The sequence below is a fragment of the Schistocerca cancellata genome, chromosome 11 (genome assembly GCF_023864275.1).
Source record: "Schistocerca cancellata isolate TAMUIC-IGC-003103 chromosome 11, iqSchCanc2.1, whole genome shotgun sequence".
NCBI lineage: Eukaryota > Metazoa > Arthropoda > Insecta > Orthoptera > Acrididae > Schistocerca > Schistocerca cancellata.
The window spans coordinates 116989806-117017307 of record NC_064636.1 but is presented as its reverse complement, the minus strand read 5'-3'; the positions used below and the strand labels follow the sequence as shown (position 1 = coordinate 117017307).

The following is a 27502-nucleotide window of genomic DNA, read 5'->3' as shown; positions in this document are numbered from 1 at the left end:
CTTCACAATTCTCTATTATTCCAATCTCGTACAGCGCGCGGGAAGAATGAACACCTATATCTTTCCGTACGAGCTCCGATTTCCCTTATTTTATCTCCCTATGTAATTCGATGTCAAGAAAATATTTTCGCATTCGGTGGCGAAAGTTGGTGATTGGAATTTCGTGAGAAGATTCTGTCGCAACGAAAAGCGCTTATCTTTTAATGATGTCTGTTGTGGACTGGCAAGACAGCCAATCCACTAGGAGGAAGCTGAAAGGCGCGCGTTTAAGCTCACGCAGGCTGGCGTGAGGTCTGTAACAGGTCAGGGAAATGAGACTAGCAAAAATAGTACGTAGCTGCTGGAATACTTAACTTTAATCCATAATTGGTGAACGTCGCTCTTGACGGTACATGTTTTACAGCATCAATAGTAACTGGTAATGACGCCTTGCTAGGTCGTATCAAATGACGTAGCTGAAGGCTATGCTAACTATCGTCTCGGCAAAAGAGAGCGTATTTTGTCAGTGAACCATCGCTAGCAAAGTCGGCTGTACAACTGGGGAGAGTGCTAGGAAGTCACTCTAGACCTGCCGTGTGGCGGCGCTCGGTCTGCGATCACTGATAGTGGCGACACGCGGGTCCGACGTATACTAACGGACCGCGGCCGATTTAAAGGCTACCACCTAGCAAGTGTGGTGTCTGGCGGTGACACCACAATGTCCATCCCAAATCCTGTATCATTTCTGTGACACTCTCTCCCATATTTCGCGATAATACAAAACGTGCTGCCTTTCTTTGAACTTTTTCGATGTACATCTACATCTACATCTACATCTATACTCCGCGAGCCACCTTGCGGTGTGTGGCGGAGGGTACTTATTGTACCACTATCTGATCCCCCCTTCCCTGTTCCATTCACGAATTGTGCGTGGGAAGAACGACTGCTTGTAAGTCTCCGTATTTGCTCTAATTTCTCGGATCTTTTCGTTGTGATCATTACGCGAGATATATGTGGGCGGTAGTAATATGTTGCCCATCTCTTCCCGGAATGTGCTCTCTCGTAATTTCGATAATAAACCTCTCCGTATTGCGTAACGCCTTTCTTGAAGTGTCCGCCACTGGAGCTTGTTCAGCATCTCCGTAACGCTCTCGCGCTGACTGAATGTCCCCATGACGAATCGCGCTGCTTTTCGCTGGATCATGTCTATCTCTTCTATTAATCCAACCTGGTAAGGGTCCCATACTGATGAGCAATACTCAAGAATCGGACGAACAAGCGTTTTGTAAGCTACTTCTTTCGTCGATGAGTCACATTTTCTTAGAATTCTTCCTATGAATCTCAACCTGGCGCCTGCTTTTCCCACTATTTGTTTTATGTGATCATTCCACTTCAGATCGCTCCGGATAGTAACTCCTAAGTATTTTACGGTCGTTACCGCTTCCAATGATTTACCACCTATGGCATAATCATACTGGAATGGATTTCTGCCCCTATGTATGCGCATTATATTACATTTATCTACGTTTAGGGAAAGCTGCCAGCTGTCGCACCATGCATTAATCCTCTGCAGGTCTTCCTGGAGTACGTACGAGTCTTCTGATGTTGCTACTTTCTTGTAGACAACCGTGTCATCTGCAAATAGCCTCACGGAGCTACCGATGTTGTCAACTAAGTCATTTATGTATATTGTAAACAATAAAGGTCCTATCACGCTTCCTTGCGGTACTCCCGAAATTACCTCTACATCTGCAGATTTTGAACCGTTAAGAATGACATGTTGTGTTCTTTCTTCTAGGAAATCCTGAATCCAATCACAAACCTGGTCCGATATTCCGTAAGCTCGTATTTTTTTCACTAAACGTAAGTGCGGAACCGTATCAAATGCCTTCCTGAAGTCCAGGAATACGGCATCAATCTGCTCGCCAGTGTCTACGGCACTGTGAATTTCTTGGGCAAATAGGGCGAGCTGAGTTTCACATGATCTCTGTTTGCGGAATCCATGTTGGTTATGATGAAGGAGATTTGTATTATCTAAGAACGTCATAATACGAGAACACAAAACATGTTCCATTATTCTACAACAGATTGACGTAAGCGAAATAGGCCTATAATTATTCGCATCTGATTTATGACCCTTCTTGAAAATGGGAACGACCTGCGCTTTCTTCCAGTCGCTAGGTACTTTACGTTCTTCCAGCGATCTACGATAAATTGCTGATAGAAAGGGGGCAAGTTCTTTAGCATAATCACTGTAGAATCTTAAGGGTATCTCGTCTGGTCCGGATGCTTTTCCGCTACTAAGTGATAGCAGTTGTTTTTCAATTCCGATATCGTTTATTTCAATATTTTCCATTTTGGCGTCCGTGCGACGGCTGAAGTCAGGGACCGTGTTACGATTTTCCGCAGTGAAACAGTTTCGGAACACTGAATTCAGTATTTCTGCCTTTCTTCGGTCGTCCTCTGTTTCGGTGCCATCGTGGTCAACGAGTGACTGAATAGGGGCTTTAGATCCGCTTACCGATTTTACATATGACCAAAACTTTTTAGGGTTCTTGTTTAGATTGTTTGCCAATGTTTTATGTTCGAATTCGTTGAATGCTTCACTCATTGCTCTCTTTACGCTCTTTTTCGCTTCGTTCAGCTTTTCCTTATCAGCTATGATTCGACTACTCTTAAACCTATGATGAAGCTTTCTTTATTTCCGTAGTACCTTTCGTACATGATTGTTATACCACGGTGGATCTTTCCCCTCGCTTTGGACCTTAGTCGGTACGAACTTATCTAAGGCGTACTGGACGATGTTTCTGAATTTTTTCCATTTTTGTTCCACATCCTCTTCCTCAGAAATGAACGTTTGATGGTGGTCACTCAGATATTCTGCGATTTGTGCCCTATCACTCTTGTTAAGCAAATATATTTTCCTTCCTTTCTTGGCATTTCTTATTACACTTGTAGTCATTGATGCAACCACTGACTTATGATCACTGATACCCTCTTCTACATTCACGGAGTCGAAAAGTTCCGGTCTATTTGTTGCTATGAGGTCTAAAACGTTAGCTTCACGAGTTGGTTCTCTAACTATCTGCTCGAAGTAATTCTCGGACAAGGCAGTCAGGATAATGTCACAAGAGTCTCTGTCCCTGGCTCCAGTTCTGATTGTGTGACCATCCCATTCTATACCTGGTAGATTGAAGTCTCCCCCTATTACAATAGTATGATCACGAAACTTCTTCACGACGTTCTGCAGGTTCTCTCTGAGGCGCTCAACTACTACGGTTGCTGATGCAGGTGGTCTATAGAAGCATCCGACTATCATATCTGACCCACCTTTGATACTTAGCTTAACCCAGATTATTTCACATTCGCATTCGCTAATAACTTCACTGGATATTATTGAATTCTTTACTGCTATAAATACTCCTCCACCATTGGCGTTTATCCTATCCTTGCGGTATATATTCCATTCTGTGTCTAGGATTTCGTTACTGTTCACTTCCGGTTTTAACCAACTTTCCGTTCCTAATACTATATGCGCACTATTTCCTTCAATAAGAGATACTAATTCAGGAACCTTGCCCTGGATACTCCTGCAGTTTACCAATATTACGTTAACTTTTCCTGTTTTTGGTCTCTGAGGACGGACGTTCTTTATCAACGATGATAATGTCCTCTCTGGTAAGCCGTCAGGTATTTTATCGTTTCGCCCAAGGGGGGGTCCCTCTAACCTAAAAAAACCCCCGTGTGCACGCCACACGTACTCTGCTACCCTAGTAGCTGCTTCCGGTGTGTAGTGCACGCCTGACCTGTCTAGGGGGGCCCTACAGTTCTCCACCCAATAACGGAGGTCGATGAATTTGCAACCATTATAGTCGCAGAGTCGTCTGAGCCTCTGGTTTAGACCCTCCACACGGCTCCAAACCAGAGGACCGAGATCGACTCTGGGCACTATGCTGCAGATATTAAGCTCAGCTTGCACTCCGCGTGCGATGCTGGTTGTCTTCACCAAATCAGCCAGCCGCCGGAAGGAACCAAGGATGGCCTCAGAACCCAAGCGGCAGGCGTCATTCGTTCCGACATGTGCTACTATCTGCAGCCGGTCACACCCAGTGCGTTGAATAGCTGCCGGAAGGGCCTCCTCCACATTACGGACGAGACCCCCCGGCAAGCACACCGAGTGCACACTGGCATTCTTCCCCGACCTACCCGCTATTTTCCTGAGGGGCTCCATAACCCGCCTAACGTTGGAGCTCCCTATAACTAATAGGCCCGCCCTCTGTGACTGTCGGGACCTTGCCGGAGACTGGCTGGCTGGCTCTGAGCACTATGGGACTCAACTGCTGTGGTCATAAGTCCCCTAGAACTTAGAACTACTTAAACCTAACTAACCTAAGGACAGCACACAACACCCAGCCATCACGAGGCAGAGAAAATCCCTGACCCCGCCGGGAATCGAACCCGGGAACCCGGGCGTGGGAAGCGAGAACGCTACCGCACGACCACGAGATGCGGGCCCTTGCCGGAGAATCGGCCACTGGCCCAACAGGCGAGGCATCCTGTGGTGGCTCGGAAACGATGTCATCACCACTAGGAAGCACCCCGTACCTGTTGGAAAGGGGTAAGGCAGCTGCCACACGGCCAGATCCCACCTTCGCCTTTCGACCAGGCACGCGCGAGCCCACCACTGTCCGCCATTCACCCTGGAGTGATGGCTGACCGGTAAGATGCTCACTGCCGGAAGACGCAGCGACATCAGGGGTTCCATGTGACTCCAAGGCCACCGAAGTAGGCATAGGTCTCACCACAGTTGCCCCAACGCCACTACGAGCCGACGCCTGCGCCTCGAGCTCGATGAGCCTAACAGACAAAGCCTCCACCTGCCCCCGAAGAGTGGCCAATTCTCCTTGCGTCCGCTCACAACAACCACAGTCCCTACACATGACTATGTTTACCCTACCCTATACGGTGACAAATTCCCAAGATAATCTTCTGATGAGCTACTCTGATAATCAAGAAACACTCACTGAAATACGAGACGCGAAAACTACGCTAGGTTTTCCCAGAAAAACTATTTAAAAGCTAAGCGCAGCAAATAAGTACAAAAACGCTTTATACAAACAGTACTCGCTGCTGCTGGTGCTCTCGCTCTGGCTGTCACAAGACAACTGCTGATTCAAGTGACTAGTGGCTAACGGCCGCGAAACAAACAAAGACGGTTTTAGGGCGCTTTCTGTTCTAAACGATCAAGAAAACACTAAGATATCTAACACGAAAACTACGTAAAGTTTTATCAAGAACTGTTAGTTACTATGCAGAGCAGATAAACACAAATAGAATCCCTTCCTTAGTGGAAGGTCGTAAACAAAATGCAAAATAAACGCTTTATACAAACAGTACTCGCTGCTGCTGGTGCTCTCGCTCTGGCTGTCACAAGACAAGTTCGTCAGTCCTATCTGGTAACGATCCCACACTGCGCAGCAGTGTTCTAAAAGAGGACGGACAAGCGTAGTGTAGGCAGTCACCTTGGTAGGTCTGTTACATTTTCTATGTGTCCTGCCAATAAAACACAGTCTTTCATTAGCCTTCCCCACAACATTTTCTATGTGTTGGTTCAAATGGTTCAAATGGCTCTGAGCACTATGGGACTTAACTGCAGTGGTCATCAGTCCCCTAGAACTTAGAACTACTTAAACCTAACTAACGTAAGGACATCACACTCATCCATGCCCGAGGCAGGATTCGAACCTGCGACCGTAGCGGTCGCGCAGTTCCAGACTGTAGCGCCTAGAGCCGCTCGGCCACTCCAGCCGGCCTTCTATGTGTTCCTTCCAATTTAAATTGTTCGTAATTGTAATACCTAGGTATTTAGTTGAATTTACGGCTTTTAGATTAGACTGATTTATCGTGTAACCGATGTTTAATGAGTTCTTTTTAGCACTCATGTGGATGACCTCACATTTTTCGTTGTTTAAGGTCAACTGCCACTTTTCGCACCATTCTGATATTTCTTATAAATCGTTTTGCAGTTTGTTTTGATCTTCTGATGACTTTATTACTCGATAAACGAGAGCGTCATATGCAAACAACCGAAGACGGCTGTTCAGATTGTCTCGCAAATCATTTACATAGATAAGGGCCTATAACACTACCTCGGGGAACGCCAGAAATCACTTCTGTTTTACTCGATGACTTTCCGTCAATTACAACGAACTGTGACCTCTCTGACAGGAAATCACAGATGCAGTCACATAGCTGAGACGATATTCCATAAGCACGCAATTTCACTAGAAGCAGCTTGTGTGGTACAGCGTCAAAAGCCTTCCGGAAATGCAGAAATACGGAATCGATCTGAAATCCCTTGTCAATAGCCCTCAGCACTTCATGTGAATAAAGAGCTAGTCGTTGATTGGCGACTCCATGGCGTGCTGTGTGCACAACGACCATATATGTTTAATTAAAAGGAAGGTCAGCATTGGCCGTAATATTCTGCTATCAATAAAACATCAATATTACGGCCAACGCTGACCTTCCTTTTAATTAAAGAGCTTGTTGTGTTTCACAACAACGATGTTTTCTAAAGACATGTTGACTGTGTGCCAATAGACCGTTTTCGTCGAGGTAATTCATAATGTTCGAACACAATATATGTTCTACAATCCTGCTGCATATCGACGTTAACGATATAGGCCTGTAATTTAGTTGGTTACTCCTACTACCTTTCTCGAACAGTGGTGTGTCCTGTGCATCTTTCCAGTCTTTGGGTACGGATCTTCCGCCGAGCGGACGGTTTTATATGATTGTTAAGTATGGAGCTAATGCTCCCAAAGGAACCTGATTGGTATACAGTCTGGACCAGAAGACTTGCTTTTATTAAGTGATTTAAGTCGCTTCATTACTCCGCGGATATCCCCCATCACGAAGGCTGATGCGCGCAGTCTGGGTACTTGCGCAGCCGCTGTGGCTTCTCGAAGCTCGTGGAGCAGAGCAGTCGTGACTTTGCAGGGCGTCTCCATGCAGACATCGTGACACATGGATGGTGAACTGCTGTAGTTTTACGTGGACATAGTCAACCACAACGAAGAAAACCAGCAGAAAACATCCACTGCCCCCCCCCCCCCCCCCCCCAATGCCGCACCAGCCGCTACAGTAACAAACAAACAATGGACAAAGAGTTCTAGATTAATCTAATGTAAGATTGAAACTTCCTGGCAGATTAAAACTGTGTGCCCGACCGAGACTCGGACTCGGGACCTTTACCTTTCGCGGGCAAGTGCTCTACCATCTGAGCCACCGAAGCACGACTCACGCCCGCTACTCACAGCTTTACTTCTGCCAGTAAAGTTTGGATGGTAAGAAACGAGATTCTGGCAGAAGTAAAGCTGTGAGTACCAGGTGTGAGTCGTGCCTCGGTAGTTCAGATGGTAGAGCACTTGCCCGCGAAAGGTAACGGTCCCGAGCTCGAGTCTCGGTCGGGCACACAATTTTAATCTGCCAGGAAGTTTCATATCAGCGCACACTCTGCTGCAGAGTGAAAATCTCATTCTGGTAATTTAAGACTGTTTATTTTTAAGTAACATTTCTCTGTATGTATGTATAAACGCCTGAAGATGAACAGAACATGTTCGAAACGCGTTGTATTATGTTGGATTAAACATAAAACAAAAAATAAAAAAGTGACCGGTAGCATAAATTAGAAATAAAAAATCATCTCACACAGACACGGTTCTCAAATATAGCCATTATGACCGAGAATAATTATGACTCGACGTTATTTTCTGGCTTCATAGACGGCAAGTGTTCTGTACCAAGTTGTTCGTTTCGGCTTCAGCTGTAGTATGGTGGCACGTTGCAAAACAGTTGTTGTTTACACCCGTGTGTGTGTGTGTGTGTGTGTGTGTGTGTGTGTGTGTGTGTGTGTGTTTGGGTCCGTCCTTGAGATAAACTATCGCAATGTGACTCAAAAAATAATGAGCAGCATGTTGTCATAATAATGAGCAGCACGTTCTCACAATTTTATGATCGACAGGGATACCAGTTACACCATCTTTCAGCTAGAACTGCGCTGCTACTTCTCAAGGTGGAAATACATTATTAATAGCAAGCAGGTCTGATGATAAAATATCGAAATATCGACACGTTCCAGAAAATATCGTCACATATCGGCGATATTCTTTCTTCTGATATATCCATATCGCAACTGTAATGTCGAGTCCGAAATTTTCATTTTGTATCGTAATTTTCACAATTTTCTGTAAATATTTGAAGTAGTTCTTTTGAAATTATAGTAGAACCTAATTTTACTTTCACTGTGTAAAGGAATCTTTCTATCTTTTGCGCTTCCATCACGTCCAGTATTTGTCTTTAAGTGTGTGAAGCAAGTATATACGGCACAAAAGAAGAAGTCCGATTGTACTGTGTAGTTACAGATTGAACGAAACAACAAGCTCCCCAATGTGAAGAAATAGCACACAAGTTCGATTAGTTAAAATGTTTTTAATGCAACTAGTGTGCTGTTTCTTCACATCGGCATTATTCTAAAACAGTTGCTGAAAATGAAGAACAAACATCTGAATGACGAGACTGGTCTTTGCTGTGGGCAGAGGCCTGCGAGGCGAAAATGCCGACTTAATCGGCTCTCGGCGCTACTAACATAAATAGCAGTTTTGACACTACAGAAATGAGAAAACGGTGAAGTCGACAGGAAGCGCTCCGGACAAATCCGATGTGTGACGAAACCGAACAACGTACCCATCGGGCACCCCTTATCCAAAAAATGGTTCAAATGGCTCTGAGCACTATGGGACTTAACTCCTGAGGTCATCAGTCCCCTAGAACATTGAACTACTTAAACCTAACTAATCTAAGGACAACACACACATCCATGCCCGAGGCGGCCGTAGCGGTCGCGCGGTTTCGGCCTGAAGCACCTAGAACGGCTCGGCCACAGCGGCCGGCCCCCTCTTACTGTACCACTTAACTGCACTTACCATTGTTAGGGAAGTGGTGATCGCCAAGCGTGTACGTGTATCGTTTCCCTTTCAATTTCTGCTCTAAGGAGGATAAGCGGGCTGCTAGCTTCTTGATGTACAGAATAAATAATAACAAATCATTAAACCCGCAGTATCTTAGCAATGTGCAGCCGATATTTTTACAGGCCAGTGCGTATATATTTTATCCTTCGATATATCAAATGGCTCTGAGCACTATGGGACTTAACTGCTGCGGTCATCAGTCCCCTAGAACTTAGAACTACTTCAACCTAACTAACCTAAGGACATCACACACATCGATGCCCGAGGCAGGATTCGAACCTGCGACCCTAGCGACCCTAGCGGTCGCGCGGTTCCAGACTGTTGCGCCTAGAACCGCTCGGCCACTCCGGCCGGCCTTCGATACATCGATACTTTCCTCAACATGTCGCGAGACGATGATGACAGTGTTTTAAATATCCATTTATCGGACTCATAATATTTTTAAAATATCAACTGGCTAGAAAGAAGGATGCGATATACGAAGTGAAAAAGTTCAATGCTCCATTGCGCGAGCAGGCCGGGTGGCCGAGCGGTTCTAGGCGCTACAGTCTGGAACCGCTTGGCCGCTACGGTCGCAGGTTCGAATCCTGCCTCGGGAATGGATGTGTGTGGTGTCCCTAGGTTAGTTAGCTTTAAGCAGTTCTAAGTTCTAGGGGACTGATGACAACAGCAGTGAAGTTCCATAGTGCTCAGAGCCATTTTTGAACCATTGCAGGACAAAATGTGGGATGCTATTTGCTGTGAGTTTTCTTTTTTTTTTTCATTTCTCACGGATCACTGAGGTGTAGAAAGCATGTTCGCTGGTAAGTTTCAGTTAATGCTGTTTAGGGAGGTAAGGTCGGGCCAGCAGGTATTGGCAACACGCTGGGAGGGGGAAATACGGTCGGGCGACTCCAAAGCAATATGGTTACGTGGTGGCTGATCGCTGACTCGAATTTGCGTCTTACAGTTTCCTAAACACGCTACAGTGATACCTCGTGGTGGTGAGACGAGCTCATTGTGACACAGATCATAATTTTATGGTGACTATTACGAACGTTTGTGGACATAAATAGGCAGTACAAAATTAAACAGTACACTTTGTGTCCTCGATGGCTAAGTCGGATACAGCGTTTTCCATGTAAGCAGCAGATCCCGAGTTCGAGTCCCAGTGGAGACACACATTTTCAACTGTCCCCGTTGATTTTTATCAATTGTCTGGATTTCATTGTAATTTCATTCTTCAAAACGGTTCAAATGGCTCTGAGCACTATGGGACTTAACTTCTATGGTCATCAGTCCCCTATAACTTAGAACTACTTAAACCTAACTAACCTAAGGACATTACACAACACCCAGTCATCACGAGCCTGAGAAAATCCCTGACCACGCCGGGAATCGAACCCGGGAACCCGGGCGTGGGAAGCGAGAACACTACCGCACGACCACGAGCTGCGGACCTTCATTCTTCCACAGCTGACAGATCACTAATGGTATCTGTTCTTTCGCATATCTTCACATTCCGAATGGATGACAGCTCGAGATGCAAATCTGATCACCATTGTATCTTCGCCTATTATCCCTATAAATATCTAATACCATGAATGTAAGTATTTTGCGCTCCGTAAACAAAGACCACTTCATCTCAGATTCAGGAGAAGTAAAAATCTAGCTTACAAACAAAAGCTGAACGAAGCGATAATGAGCGTAAAGAGAGCAATTAGGGAAGCGTTCAATGATTTTGAAAGTATGCTGTTATCAAACGATGTGAGTAAAAACCCTAAGAGATTTTGGTCGTATGTAAAATCAGTAAGTGTGTCAACATCGTCTGTTCATTCTCTCAGCGACTACACCGGCATCGAAACGGAAGATAACAGAGAAAAGCAGGAAATACTGAATTCGGTCATCCGAAGTCATTTCACCCCGGAGGATCGTAACACTGTCCTCCGTTTTAATCGTCGTATCAACGTTTAAATGGCAGATATTGAGATAACCGATCCTGGAACTGAAAAGTAGCTACAATCACTTAGTAGTGGAATGGATTGAGTACCAGACGATACCTACTAGGTTTTGTAAGGATTATACGAAAGAAGTTGGTCCCCATCCAGCAGTAATTTATCGTAGATCGCTTGAGCAACGAAAGGTACCTAACGACTGGAAAAAAGGGCAGGTCATTCCCGTTTTTAAGAAAGACCGTAAGACAGATCCACATAATTATAGACCTATATGGTTGACGTCAATCTGTCGAACTATAGAACATGTTTTATGCTCAAGAATTATGATCTTTTGGAAAATGAATATCTCCTCTATAAAAATCAACATGGATTTCACAAACAGAGATCCTGCGAAACTCAGCTCGGCCTGTTCCTCCACGAGATCCACAGCACAGTGGACATCGGCACTCAGGTTCATGCCGTGTTCCTTGATTTCAGTAAGGCATTTGACACCGTCCCGCACTGCCGTTTAATGAAAAAAATACGAGTTTACGGAGTATAGCAGCAGACTTGCGATTGGGCTCAAGACTTTCGTGCAGACAGAACTCAAAACTTCGCTCTTAACGGAACGAAAGCGACAGATGTAATGGTAATATCCGGAGTACCACAGGACCGTTGCTGTTTACAATGTGTATAAATGCTCTAGTAGGAGGCGTCGGCTGCTCTTTGAGGCTATTCGCTGATGACGCAGTTGTCTGTACCAAAGTAGCAACGCCACAAGGTAGTAAGAAATTGTAGAACGACCTGCAGAGAACTGATGAATGGTGCAGGTCCTGGCAGTTGATCCTGAACATAAATAAGTGTAACATATTGCGCATACATAGGAAAAGAAATCCAATACTGTACAGCTACAGTACTGACGGCAAACAGCTGGAGACAGCGTCTGCCGTAAAATATCTAGGCGTAACTATCCAGAGCGACCTTAAGTGGAATGACCATGTAAAACAGATAGTGGGAAGAGCAGACATCACACTCAGATTCGTCGGTAGAATCTTAAGGAAATGTAACTCATCCTCGATAGAAGTGGCTTATAAGGTGCTTATTCGCCCGATTCTTGAGTATTGTTCTTCCACATGGGATCCAAATCAGATAGTAGTGATAGAGAAGATAGATAAGATCCAACGAAGAGCGGCGCGTTTCGTCACGGTATCGTTTAACGAGCGAGAGAGCGCTACGGATATGCGAAACAAACTCCACTGGCAGACGCTACAAGAGAGGCATTGTGCATCACGGAGAGATTTACTATTGAAATTTCGGGACAGCACTTTTCAGGAGGAGTCAGGCAACGTATTACTTCACCTCACATACATCTCGCGTATTGAGTGCGAGGAGAAAATACGATAAATTAGAGCGAATACAGAGGCTTAGCGACAATCATTCTTGCCACGCAGTATTCGCGAGTGGAAAAGGGTTGGAGCGACGAGATAGTGGTACGGAAGGTACCCTCCGCCACACACCATTAGTATGATGTAGATGAAATGTCACAGCACAACTAAAGATTTCACTGGTTGTGAGTGTTCCAGACTATATTATAATAGTATGATTGTGTAAATGTGCCATTACTCTAAATTTTTCTGGACGCAGGACGTTGTACTAAGTGTGCTACAACTGCGTGCGGGACTCGGAATATTACGATTCTTAAGCACTTGTTCGAACCTCGCGGCTGTGAGCGTCAAAGCGGCAGTGAACTCAGATTATTTTGCTGGCGATGATGTTCGCGGCCGGCCGAAGTGGCCGTGCGGTTAAAGGCGCTGCAGTCTGGAACCGCAAGACCGCTACGGTCGCAGGTTCGAATCCTGCCTCGGGCATGGATGTTTGTGATGTCGTTAGGTTAGTTAGGTTTAACTAGTTCTAAGTTCTAGGGGACTAATGACCTCAGCAGTTGAGTCCCATAGTACTCAGAGCCATTTGAACCATTTTTTTGATGTTCGCGCTGGCGCTGGATAAAGAGTAATGGAGAGTGTTTCGCATCGTGTTCAGCGAAGGAACACTATATCTGAACTTTAAACGCTTGCACATGGCTTTCCGTGGTTGATGCTTCGGGAAACCAACACGGAATTTAAGCTCCGCTACTGAAGTTTGTCAGTATTTATAATTATTTGTTAACAGCTCCCACCACGCAGAGACATGTGAGGCCACCGTTCGATGATACCTGGCTAACTTCATCAAACTTTTATAAGATATAATGTAGTTCTATTGTCTTAGTCAACATAATTAACCTTAAAGGGCTCCGGAACGCCCTATACTTGCAATGTTAAAATAACGCTTATAAATTACATCTTTCCTCACAAAGTATTTGAGGTAGGAAGTTGAAATTTTTACAGATTATTTATTGGAGTATGGGCTACAACTTAACACGGGGATTGTACAAAATTTTAGTTCAGTTATTAAAGATGATTTTTTTTTCAATTGTAATGAAAATTCACAACATTTTTTTGCAATTTTTTATTTATATATTCAAAAATATACAGTTTTTTGGAAAAAGGCTGTGTTAAATTAAGCAGAAGGTACTGTGTAACATTTACTGAAAGTTTGAAACAAATATGTTTGGAAGATCCTTAGAAAACATGTAATTAGTATGAGAAAATAAAAGTTTTGGGAATCGAGCGACAAAGATTGGATTAACTTTTTAGTGCATTCCAGGTCCATAGGATGGATTATCTTCATCCTCTGCAAACTCCTCCTCCAGCTTCCTCTTGTTCCTCCTCCCGTTTACTCTTACTTATATTTCTAGACTCTTTACAGCCCTGTCTGCAGCCCGAAGGCGTTCCTTGTCTAAAGCAAGCATCGCTCGTACCATGTTAGAACCTATCTTCATTCCCATATTTCTAAATACCTTGCACCTTACAATGTTGCCATCATCTCCTTTTCTTAAAAGCCTTCAGAGGATTTCTAATAACTTTACTTTTACTCATTATTATACTTCAACAAAACAGAGACTCAAGAAACAGAATTAATTACGAATATTTTCGAGATAACGACAGAGTAAATAAACATGAAACAATCGACAATCACACCAGCGATATATATTGAACCATCACAGGTTAGCCACAACACATACTTTATCTCACATCACTAAAATGTACCTGATGAACACGGACGTTAATAATAACACCATTTGACAGCAGTTTAACAGGGTCACGCCCATGTAGAACACATTTCAAAAAAAATTTAAAAATAGTTGTAGTCTTCGGAATTGAATAAATTATATATCTATTAAAAGGTAATAGTCTGCAGATTCAGAAAACGCAAAAAAGTAAAAATTGAACTTTTCATGATTTTGAGCCTTTCCGGAGCCCCTTAAGCTAATTATCTGTTAAATCCGTTATTTTACAGCTCGCTAACCTGGCTATTAATTATTAGACCGGTTGGTCACGTCATAAGTCTAAAACAGAGCGTTAACCCTTTCAGGCGATGTGGTTCCGTTTGGAGGCGCCTGGTATTTTTTCATTTCGATTCATATTCACAGTAGCGTCGCCTGTAGCCAACCTTTAGGTTTCAAGTACACTGGTGTCCACAATTAATGCAACAAACCGCTATTTCCCAGTCATGTGCCAAATTCGATAACCATACAAATTGTCAACAGATCTCCATAGGATCGTGTTCTGCCAGGAAGACGGCATTTCGGTCTTCGGAAAACCACGTCAAGGATGGCGTCAGGGCACCTACCAAACAAGGTAGTGTTTGCTGGGTAGCCCCCCACCCACACTCGCCGTGTGTACACAGTCACAGCCGGTGCAGAATGGCACAGAGAAGGCGCCTACCAGACTCTCAACAGTGGAGGGACGTAGGAAGAGTGGAAGCGGGACAGCCGAAAACTGATTTGGCCCGATGGGTTCAAGTCAGTCGTTCTGTTGTTTCTCGGATGTGGCGACAGGTAATAGAGACCGAAACTGTATCCTGAAGACCACGCAGGGCAGTCCACGTGGGATATCAAAAAGAGAGGACCGTTATTTGACTGTAAGGGCACGGTGATATCCTCAGTACTGCACGGCAACTGGCGTCTGACCTCGCAGCATACACTGGACGTGTTGCAGCGAGCCAAACGGTGTACCGGGGGCTTCGGCAGAGTGGCCTTTATTGTCAGAGACCTGCTGTATGTGTACCTCCGGCGTGTCTTCACAGGAGGGAACGTCTAGAGTGGAGCCGTCAAAATGCCACCTGGATGGTCGAACAGTGGGCCAATGTCCTTTTCTCAGGTGTGTCCCGATTTAGTGTGGAGAGTGGTTCTCAACGGATTGGCATCTGGGGGAACGTGGAAGATGAATTTGTAACCGAAACATTGTGGGAAAATACCGATATCAGAGAGGATTCCTAATGGTGCCGACAAGGATTATGTTGACCACGGGATCAGCTCTACTCGAAATTGTACGGGTGAATCAGCAAGTTTTAACTGTGAGGTCATCTTGGGACCTCATGGAAAGATAGGATCCCCAATGGTGTGGGACGCTCGACCGCCTCTTCAAGAAAATTGTACAGGTGAATCAGCAAGTCTTAACTGCTGCCAGGTATCGTGAGGCTGTTGCGAGGTGCTGTGGGCCCGCACTTCGTATTGAAGGGCGATAATGTTCGACCCCTGAGAGCACAGGTGGTTGATGTTTCTTTGGAAATGCCAGATATCGCACACATGACGCGGGCCTCCTTGCTCTCCCGATTTGAATCCGACTGAGCATGTCTGCGATGCGCTAGAGAGGCGGATCGCACCACTTTGTCATCCACCAACTGCTCTCCAAGACTTGCGAGTGGCTCTGCGGGAAGAATGGGCGTTACTGCCTCAACATGAGACCGACGACGTCATTCACTGCATCCCAAGTCGTTGTCAGGCCTGTATTGCTGCCAGAGGTGGTCACACCACATACGGAGAATATTAAGCAGTTATCGGAATGTGTGTGCAAATCAGTTAATTTGGAAAAAAAGGAAGAACATTTTTGTCTATCGTTACACGTGTTGCAACTGTTTATGTTCAGTATTCTCACCATCTGAACTGCCAGCAAGACAAACTTTCACGTAAGTCTGCAGGCTTTCGTGGCCGTTGTCATTGAAGTTAAAATCTTCCGGGTTATTAGGCCGCACCATATTTCAAGACAAACTTTCGTTCTGAAATCTCTTGCTCGCATAGAGATGGATAATGCATTGCATGCAACATTCTGTGGCCAGACGAAACCCATTTCCAATTACTAGGACATCATCGATATGTCCTTCCGGACACAAAGCTTTCTGCGTCGCCTGTGCCCCTCAACACCGACATTGGACTGTTGCTGACTGGAAACATGTTGCTCGTTTCAAATTATGTCTAGTGGATGGTCGGGTACGAGAACGGAGACAACCCCACGAATCCATGGATCCAGCATGTCAGCAGGGGACTCTTGAAGACGGTGGAGGCTCTGTAATGGTGTGGGGCGTGTGCAGTTGGAGTGATATGGAACCCCTGTTACGTCTAGGTACGACTCTAACAAGTCACACGTACGTAAGTATCCTGTCTGATCACCTGCATCTGTTCATGTCTACTGTCATTACGACGGACTTGGGCATTTCCAGCAGGACAATGCGACACCCCACACGTCCAGAATTGTAGCAGCAACATTCTTCTGAGTCTAAACATTACCGCAGGCCAACAAAGTCCCCAGACATTTACATTATTGAGCATATCTGGCAAGCCTTCCAGCGTACTGTTTTCCTAAGGGATCTCCCTCCCCCCCCCCTTTTATAGATTTATGTACTGGTGTCAGTTCCCTCCAGAACTACCTCAGACATTAGTCGAGTCCGTGCCACGTCGTGTTGCGGCACTTCTGCGTGCTTGCCGGGGCCCTACACGATATTAGCCAGACGTACCAGTTTCTTTGCCTCTTCAGTTTAAATTACCAAGCGTATAATATGGGAATGAGGAGAGTCAGTTTTACGCAAGATGGCGCTACTCTGCGCACTGTGCAGCCAGTGAAGCGTCTGCTGCAGACGAATTTCTGAAATGCTAGAATTATCAGCTGTCACTTTCCATGCACACTGGCCGTCAAGATCACCAGCTCCTTATCCGTGTGACTTCTGGCTGTGGGGTTATCTGGAAGATGTTGTGCTCAGTGCTCCAATTACGAATGTAGCTGAAATGAGGCAGCCATTGCGCAATGCATTCTGAACGTGACCCCCCCCCCCCCCAGAGACACTGCGAACTGTTGTGTAACGTGTTGCTTCTCGAATCCTATTTGTGGTAGAAGGCGGTGGACACCGTACTGATGACATCTTGCGCCAGTCTCACGACAGTTAGAAACCGATCCCATTTGGCTTTATGTGTAGTTGTCGGGAGAATTACAAATGCATGTTTCCCATCCGATGCGGTACGACCTCGCCTTGGTGGATGACGCCACCGAACTAACAGTGAAACAGCAGTTGTCTGTCATGCACATTGAATGGCGCAGATGGTGCAGTATGCAACTTCAACTGTGTCGTCTTGCTGTGATTAATCTATAGGTTCAAACAGTCCACGGGTTACTGCCGGTTCATAACGTCCAACGGGCACAATATTTCGGCAATCAGACATGCCGCCATCGTCAGGTGCGCTGATGAACCGAGCTCCTGTGGGCGCGCGGCGGCGGTCGCGAAATATTGTGCCCGTTGGACACTATGAACCGGCAGTATACCCGTGGACTGCTCGAACAACAAATACGCCGGGAGAAACTGAAGAATCACAATCTATAAGTTGTCACCGACCCCATTTAGGTTAAGGGGGTAGGACATGAAACGGGCCGACATGTAGCAGGAGACGCCACGCAGGGCAGTTTAATTTCCACTGGCTATACTTTTAGAAAAAAATTCATAAAAACTTTGTCACCATGACCAGGAAGGATTCAGAATTCACACTCATAGCAGCGGAAGTTCAAAAACATAACAAGATAAATTATTTTTTACATATGCAATTTCATTTTTTTCACTTACTATTGGCTACATTTGTTGCTATAGGTACGATTTTCTTAATAAGTAAGAGAGATTCTTCGATGAAGTTTGCACATGATACAAACTATACTTGCCGGCCGCGGTGGTCTAGCGGCTGCTACGATCGCAGGTTCGAATCCTGCCTCGGACATGGATGTGTGTGATGTCCTTAGGTTAGGTTTAAGTAGTTCTAAGTTCTAGACCACAGATGTTAAGTCCCATAGTGCTCAGAGCCATTTGATCGATTTGAAACTATACTTAGAGGTGTATGAAACTCTAGATTTTTCCAAACCTATTAAAAACTGTGGTAAACACTGAGACAATTAACTACAAAGTTTGAGTTTTTTCTAAAGATAAAGTTTAAAATGTAACAGCTCATTCATTTTTTCATAAATTAAATAAATTCTAGAGTTTCATACACCTGTAAGTATGGTTTGTACGCTGTGCAATTTTCATCGAGAATCTCTCTTACTTATGATGAAAAATGTGCCGATAGCAACAAATGCAGCCAACAGTAAGTGAAAAAATGAATTGCACATGTAAAAAATAATGTATTCTATTATGGTTTTGAACTTCCACTGCTATGAGAGTGAGTCCTTCCTGGTCATGCCGACAAAGTTTTATGAATTTATTTCTAAAATATAGGCACTGGAAATTAAAATGTAATGTGGTGCCTCTCCTGCTCCAAATCGTCCGATCCCTCTTAAGAGACATACAGTGCCGTTTGTTGGTACAGTTTTCGTTAGCATTGTTGTTGTTGCATGATGTTTCCCCCTGCATCAGTAATATACTGTTCAGATTAGACATCAATCTGAGCAGTGGTTCTCCTTGTACAGGGTTTTGAAAGTGGAACTTCAAGTATCGACACTGAAACGCCAGGTATAGGCATGCGTATTCGAATACACAGATACGTAAACAGGCAGAATACATGGATGCGGTCGGCAACGCCTGTATAATACAACAAGTGTCTGGCGCAAGTGTTATAGCGGTTACTGCTGCTACAATGGCTATCAAGATTTAACTGAGTTTGAAAGTGGTGTTACAGTCGGCGCACGAGCGATGAGACACAGCATCTCCGAGGTAGCGATTTTCCCGTACGACCATTTCACGAGTATACCGTGTATATCAGGAATCCGGTAAAACATCAAATCTCCGACATCACTGCAGCCGGAAAAAGATCCTGCAAGAACAGGATCAACGACGACTGGAGAGAATCGTTCAACGTGACACAAGTGTAACCCTTCCGCAAATTGCTGCAGATTTGAATGCATGGCCATCAACGAGTGCAATGGTGCGAAACATTCAACGAAACATCATCGATACGGGCCTTCGAAACTTAAGGCCCATTCGTTTACTCTTGATGACTGCACAACACAAAGCTTTACGGCACGCCTGGGCATATCAACACCGACATTTGACTTATGATGCCTGGAGCCGGCGGGAGTGGCCGAGGGGTTCTAGGTGCTACAGTCTGGAACCGCGCGACCACTACGGTCGCACGTTCGAATCCTGCCTTGGGCATGGATGTGTGTGATGTCCTTAGGTTAGTTAGGTTTAAGTAGTTCTAGGTTCTAGGGGACTGATGACCTCAGGAGTTGCCTGGAGAAACGTTGTTGTGATGCTCGTGTAAGGAGGAGAAACGCGTACCATCACGTTTCCGCCTATCGCGATTGCGGTTTATCGTATCGCGTTGGTCGAGATCCAATGACTGTTAGCAGAACATGGATTCGGTGGGTTCAGGAGGGTAATACGGAACGCCGTGCTGGATCCCAACGGTCTCGTATAGCTAGCAGTCGAGATGACAGGCATCTTATTCGCATGGCTGTAACGGATCGTGCAGCCACGTCTCGATCCCTGAGTCAACAGATGGGGACGTTTGCAAGACAACAACCATCTGCACGAACAGCTCGACGACGTTTGCAGCAGAACGGACTATCAGCTCGGAGACAGTGGCTGCGGTTACCCTTGAAACTGTATCACAGACAGGAGCGCAAGCGATGGTGTACTCGACGACGAACCATGGTGCACGAATGGCAAAACGTCATTTCTTCGGATGAATCCAGGTGCTGGTTACAGCATCGTGATGGTCGCATCCGTGTTTGGCGACATCGCGGTGAACGCACATTGGAAACGTGTATTCGTCATCGCTATTCTGGCGTATCACCTTGCTCGATGGTATGGGGCGCCATTTGTTACACGTCTCGGTCACCTCATGTTCGCACTGACGGCACTTTGAACAGTGGACGTTACATTCAGATGTGTTACGACCCGTTGCTCTACCCTTCATTCGATCCCTGCGAAACAGTACATTTCATCAAGATAATGCACGACCGCATGTTGCCGGTCCTGTACGGGCCTTTCAGGATACAGAAAATGTTCGACTGCTGCCCTGACCAGCTCATTCTCCAGATCTCTAACCAACTGAAAACGTCTGGTCAATGGTGGCTCGTCACAATACGGCTGTCACTACTCTTGATGAACTGTGGTATCGCGTTGAAACTGCATGGGCAGCTGTACCTGTACACACCATCCAAGCTCTGTTTGACTCAATGCCTAGGCTTATCAAGGCCGTTATTACTGCCAGAGGTGGCTGTTCTGGGTACTGATTTCTCATGATCTATGCACCCAAATTGTGTGAAAATGTAATCACAGCTCAGTTCTAGTATAATATATTTGTCCAATTAATACCCGTTTATCACCTCCATTTCTTCTTGGTGTAGCAATTTTAACGGCCAGTAGTGTACTTCCCTGCACATCATTTTACAAATTTGACGAGTTAGTTCTGCAATATTAGTAAATTTAAAGGTAGCTATTGAGAATGTTGACTGGAAAACGGGCTTTGTAATTCTTAAGGTAACCAAGATAAAGTACATGGAGCGAAAGTTTAGTTAGAAGTTTTACAGAAACGATACTGCAGCTATAATAGTCGAAGTACAGAATATGGAGTCAGTTGTTGAGAACAGGGTGGGACAGGATTGCAGTCTATCGCCAGTGTTACTCAGACTGTACATTGAGCAAAGACGAAAGGAAAGGAAAGCAAAATTTGGAAAGAGAATTAGGATTGAACGTGACACAGAGCTCCCTCCAATATGGCACATTCCCTGCAGTGCTACTGTAAGAGGTACGTATTTATGGTCATATCTATGTCATCCATGAGTTTCCAGGGCCTTACAGTATTCGGCATTCTCAATGCGTTACTGCTATGGCCGTCTTCCTTTTATACTAACAGAATGAGAAGGTAGAGAGAGAGGGGGGGAGGGGCAGGGAGAGAGAGGGAGGGAGAGACACGGAGAGACACAGATAGAGAGGGAGTGGGTGAGGGTGGAGAGAGAAAGGGAGGGAGAGAGACCGACAGACAGAGGGAGAGAGGGGGGAGAGCAGGGAGAGAGAGAGAGAGAGAGAGAGAGCGAGAGAAGGGGGAAGGGCGGGAAGAGGGAGGAGGGACAGAGAGAGAGAGGCAGACAGAAAGGTGGGAAGGGGGGAGAGAGAGGGAGGGAGGGAGACAGAGAGAGGCAGACAGAGAGAGGGGGAGGGCGTAAGAGAGAGGGAGGTAGAGATACAGAGAGAGAGAGGGGGGAGGGTGGGGAGAGGGAGGGAGTGAGAGAGATACAGAGAGAGGGGGGAGGGTGGGGAGAGAGAGGGAGGGAGAGAGACAGACAGACAGAGACAAAGGGTGGTGTGGAGGATACTGTGATCGAGACATGGTCTGTCATAGAACTTTTTTGTCACAATCTTTGTCCGAATCATTTTTCCTGCAGTGAATCTATGAATTTGCAAGGGTCACTCAGGACCTAACAGCTCACTTTTTGTTCTGAACTGTCAACAACGTTTCATATCAGCGCACAGTCCGCTGCACAGTGAAAATCTCTTTCCAGTTTGTGGCTTGTTGCTGTTCAACATGAACAATTTAAAGTAGACGTAATTTTTTTTAAAAAAAGTTCTTTCTTCTATATCTCAGTGACACCAGCGCTAAAAATATGAACCAAATAAAAACATACTTGCCACTCTATGCTCTAACATATCTCGAAAACCGCTTGTCGCTATGTGTAGGGGTGCTACGTCTTACGTGACTCACACGAAAGGAAATTTTACGTCTAAAAATTGCACCTTAAAAGGAAAAAAAAAAGCTTATTCGAATGGAACATTTTTATCACGACTGCTATGGTTAATTGATATTTCGGTTTCATTTCTCGGTTATTAGTAGAAAAATAAACAACATCTGTGACAACAGAGAGCAAAGAAATACCGGTAATTTAGAACTAGGATACCGGTATTTGCCGGCCAGTGTGGTCAAGCGGTTCTAGGCGCTTCAGTCTGGAACATCGCGACCGCTACGGTTGCAGGTTCGAATCCTGCCTCGGGCATGGATGTGTGTGATGTCCTTAGGTTAGTTAGGTTTAAGTAGTTCTAAGTTCTAGGGGACTGCTGACCTCAGACGTCAAGGCTCATAGTGCTCACAGCCATTTGAACCATTTGAACCTAGCTGTGGACTGAGCCAACAACAACAACAACATGAACAACACTCAAGTACTGAATTACTCTCCAGTCTTTGTGCAACACATACTTGGCAGTGCGCCTACACGTTCCGGCTATAGCGTTAAATAATCGTGCGGAGCTGTTGCGGTCCTTCAGTTTAACGACGTGCAGCCATTCTATTTTGAGTCCTTTCTTGTCTCCTACTGATAGAGTCACTTTTCGTCGCCGCTGTGTGCCGTGGCGCACAGCTGTAGCTGCTGCTACCAACGGTGCCCCCAGTAGAGGAGGAGGGGGGCGGGGGGCTGGAGGGGCACAGGTATGGAGGGCAGATGCTAATATCTCTGTGGAGGGGGGGGGGGGGGGAATGGAGAACGCGAAGCGCAGTTCCGCAATGCGTTAGACTCGAATATTAGGAAAAGCCCTTTAGTAATTACAGAACATACTAGTGACACCTATTTATAATGGACACTTACCAAAATAAATAAGCGTACGACAAAGACTTGATTACCGTGCGATACCCGCCCGCTACCGTGTCGTCTTCTGCCGTATAACGACACTGATAATTTCCTCACAGTGGCAACAAACCCAACACACACGCAATAGATTTATTTCAGCAGGTATTACACGAATCACTGACAGACATTCATTTTAAAGAAAAATCATCAGATGACTGAAAAGTGGAAATCACGTTGCTTATGGCGTGGCTTACAGTAGAACATTTAAATCTTGTCCCGACTTTACAGGATTACTCTTAAGAAAACTACGTAAGCAATGAACAGTGATCTATGAAACTGAGGATAAGCAGAATATGTTTCCAGAATGAGGAGAGCTTCTGTAAAGTTTCGAAGGTAGGAGACGAGATACTGGCAGAAGTAAAGCTGTGAGGACGGGGCGTGAGTTGTGCTTCAATGGCTCAGTTGGTAGAGCACTTGCCCGCAGAAGGAAAAGATCCCGAGTTCGAGTCTCGGCCCGGCACACAGTTTTAATCTGCCAGGAAGTTTCAGAGTATGTTTAATTACAGACGTGTTTCACTCGATCCTGTCTTTTCAAAATCCCTGAGAAAGTTGCTGTCAAGGGGTACTGAGCCCCAGAGTTTAGCTTTCGTAAAGACTTCTCCACAAAAGAAGCGTAAACGTAAACTCAGTCCACAGGCACCGCAGACCCAACGGTACCGACCGTCTGCCGTGTCATCCACAGCGCACAGGAGTCACCGAATGCGGATATGGAGGGGCATGTGGTCAGCACACCGCTCTCCCGTCCGTATGTCAGTTTACGAGACCGGAGCCGCTACTTCCCAATCAAGTAGCTCCCCACTTCGTCTCACAATGGCTGAGTGCACCCCGCTTGTCAACAGCGCTCGGCAGACCGGATGGTCACCCATCCAAGTGCTAGCCCAGCCCGACACCTCTTAACTTACATGATCCTACGGGAACCGATGTTACTACTGCGGCAATGCCGGTGGCTCACGAAGGAAACGATACAAAAAAATTAAGTATTTTCACAGCTAAGCAGGAAAAATTATCCTATTGACATACACTCCTGGAAATGGAAAAAAAAACACATTCACACCGGTGTGTCAGACCCACCATACTTGCTCCGGACACTGCGAGAGGGCTGTACAAGCAATGATCACACGCACGGCACAGCGGACACACCAGGAACCGCGGTGTTGGCCGTCGAATGGCGCTAGCTGCGCAGCATTTGTGCACCGCCGCCGTCAGTGTCAGCCAGTTTGCCGTGGCATACGGAGCTCCATCGCAGTCTTTAACACTGGTAGCATGCCGCGACAGCGTGGACGTGAACCGTATGTGCAGTTGACGGACTTTGAGAGAGGGCGTATAGTGGGCATGCGGGAGGCCGGGTGGACGTACCGCCGAATTGCTCAACACGTGGGGCGTGAGGTCTCCACATTACATCGATGTTGTCGCCAGTGGTCGGCGGAAGGTGCACGTGCCCGTCGACCTGGGACCGGACCGCAGCGACGCACGGATGCACGCCAAGACCGTAGGATCCTACGCAGTGCCGTAGGGGACCGCACCGCCACTTCCCAGCAAATTAGGGACACTGTTGCTCCTGGGGTATCGGCGAGGACCATTCGCAACCGTCTCCGTGAAGCTGGGCTACGGTCCCGCACACCGTTAGGCCGTCTTCCGCTCACGCCCCAACATCGTGCAGCCCGCCTCCAGTGGTGTCGCGACAGGCGTGAATGGAGGGACGAATGGAGACGTGTCGTCTTCAGCGATGAGAGTCGCTTCTGCCTTGGTGCCAATGATGGTCGTATGCGTGTTTGGCGCCGTGCAGGTGAGCGCCACAATCAGGACTGCATACGACCGAGGCACACAGGGCCAACACCCGGCATCATGGTGTGGGGAGCGATCTCCTACACTGGCCGTACACCACTGGTGATCGTCGAGGGGACACTGAATAGTGCACGGTACATCCAAACCGTCATCGAACCCATCGTTCTACCATTCCTAGACCGGCAAGGGAACTTGCTGTTCCAACAGGACAATGCACGTCCGCATGTACCCCGTGCCACCCAACGTGCTCTAGAAGGTGTAAGTCAACTACCCTGGCCAGCAAGATCTCCGGATCTGTCCCCCATTGAGCATGTTTGGGACTGGATGAAGCGTCGTCTCACGCGGTCTGCACGTCCAGCACGAACGCTGGTCCAACTGAGGCGCCAGGTGGAAATGGCATGGCAAGCCGTTCCACAGGACTACATCCAGCATCTCTACGATCGTCTCCATGGGAGAATAGCAGCCTGCATTGCTGCGAAAGGTGGATATACACTGTACTAGTGCCCGACATTGTGCATGCTCTGTTGCCTGTGTCTATGTGCCTGTGGTTCTGTCAGTGTGATCATGTGATGTATCTGACCCCAGGAATGTGTCAATAAAGTTTCCCCTTCCTGGGACAATGAATTCACGGTGTTCTTATTTCAATTTCCAGGAGTGTATTTGGTGATCTTGGGAAAATCCGTTCGTGCGCACCTCAATATCCTATATGTCATTCTAATGAGTGATGGTGTCATTAATGGCATCCGTCTACCATAGATTGAATCTCGCCTTCGCAACACAAATCGTAGTGTGGTGCAGGCACGAAACTCACCTCATTAAGGTGGGGAACACTTCATATGAGCTCCAACAAAGATCGGTAGTACTCTTGTTGTTAGACTACGTGAATCGTCTTGCATTGACTTTACAGTGCTGCTCAATGAACTTCAGTGTTTGCAGGTGGCACGAGCACCGCACTCAGCCTTGCGAGACAAGCACTAATCGCAACTGAACAGGTCTACACGCGGTTCACACTTGACTGTTTAAGTCTTGATTCGTACTACGCGATTTCAGAAAAGGTTCAAAAATGGTTCAAATGGCTCTGAGCACTATGGGGCTTAACATCTGAGATCATCAGTCCCCTAGAACTTAGAACTACTTAAACCTAACTAACCTAAGGACATCACAAATATCCATGCCCGAGGCACGATTCGAACCTGCGACCGTAGCGGTCGCGCGGTTCCAGACTGAAGCGCCTAGAACCGCTCGGCTACTTTGGCCTGCTCTTCAAAGAAGGCATTAACGAGTTGTGGACAGCATTACGCACTAAATAACTGAAAGACACTTTGTAAAATTTCTTATGATTCAAATGGACACCAGCTTAAAACGGAATCAGGACGTAGATACACAAATCAAGAATATTTTGGAAGCTGAAGAAATGAATTAAAATTTGTGCCGCGGCCGTGTTTCGAACCCGGATCTTCTGCTAATTAGGCAGAAATGATTACCATAGCTCTACAGTGCTGTGGTGGCGCAGTTGTCAACATCTCTGTCTAGTAAGCAAGAAGACTCGGGATCGAATCCCGATCGCGGGACTAATCTAGATTCATTTCTTCAGTTTCCATAAGCACTAGCTAAGTGAAAGACAGTTTGTAAAATTCCTTATGGTTCAAATGGACACCAAGTTAAAACGGAATCAGGACGCAGATACACAAATCAAGAATATGTTGGAAGCTGAAGAAATGAATTAAAATTTGTGCCGCGGCCGTGTTTCGAACCCGGATCTTCTGCTTACTAGGCAGAAATGATGACCATAGCTCTACAGTGCTGTGGTGGCGCAGTGGTCAACATCTCTAGTAAGCAAGAAGACTCGGGATCGAATCCCGATCGCGGCACTAATCTTGATTCATTTCTTCAGTTTCCAACATTATCGTAGATAATGATGAGACTTAAATGTCTCGGAGAAAATGTAATTATAAGATCTATACATATCAAGAAGCCCAGTTCATCATGTATTGCTCTCAGAATCATCTCCAAGTCTGTTGATGTAAAGACAAGAATGTTAGATTATTTTGAATGTTTCCATCCTCATTACGTCCTGCGGAAGCGCACTAAAAAAATAGATAAAGTGATTATTCAGCAGAAGCGAACAATAAGACTATGGTATGAGGTAGATGAAATTGCAGAAGTCTTTCTAGGATCTTGGAATTCTTACACTCACCTACCAACACATTTACTCTTTAGTGGCTTTCGCCTCTGACACTAAAAACCGCTGTAAGGTGACTCATGAGTTACACGGTTAATATGGAAGACATAGAAATAGTGAACATCTGGACTGTGCCTCTGGTACTGGTTTCAGAAAGGTGTTCTACATTTCTGTCGAAAGATATTCAACACGCCGCAGTCTTCCGTGAAGCAGAAATTTGGTAATCCCTACCATGCCAAAGGAAGAGAAAAAATATTCGTCATTAGCCTTGCAGTATTTATTTCATCAGTCGTTGAAAATCTTCGTCCTTTCCTAGGTCTCTTCAGTTGTGGGAAGAGGAAAACGTCACAGGGGGAAAGCTCCTTGAATATGGTGGCCGAGGCACGATTGTCGTGTTGTTTCTGGCCAAAAAATCTCTCGCGAGCAGCTATGAACGAGCAGATGCACTCTTGTGATGCAAAAGGCATGAATTGTTTTCTACAATTCCGAAAGTTTTTTGCTTCTTTCCTCTCGGAAACAGCAGATAAGGTCAGGTAATACCCCTTATTGACCGTACGACCTTCAGGGAAAAATTGATGATCCACTACGCCACGGTAATTGAAAAAAAAAACAGTGCGCAAAACTTTGACATTTGAC

At 45.9% G+C, this 27502-nt stretch overlaps 1 protein-coding gene across 1 annotated transcript in view; it reads right to left on the bottom strand.

The window, feature by feature from the left end:
- LOC126108298 (uncharacterized) overlaps positions 1–27502 on the bottom strand; it is a 535066-nt gene that overhangs the window by 506559 nt on the left and 1005 nt on the right. The gene's annotated exons all lie outside the window — the stretch shown is intronic.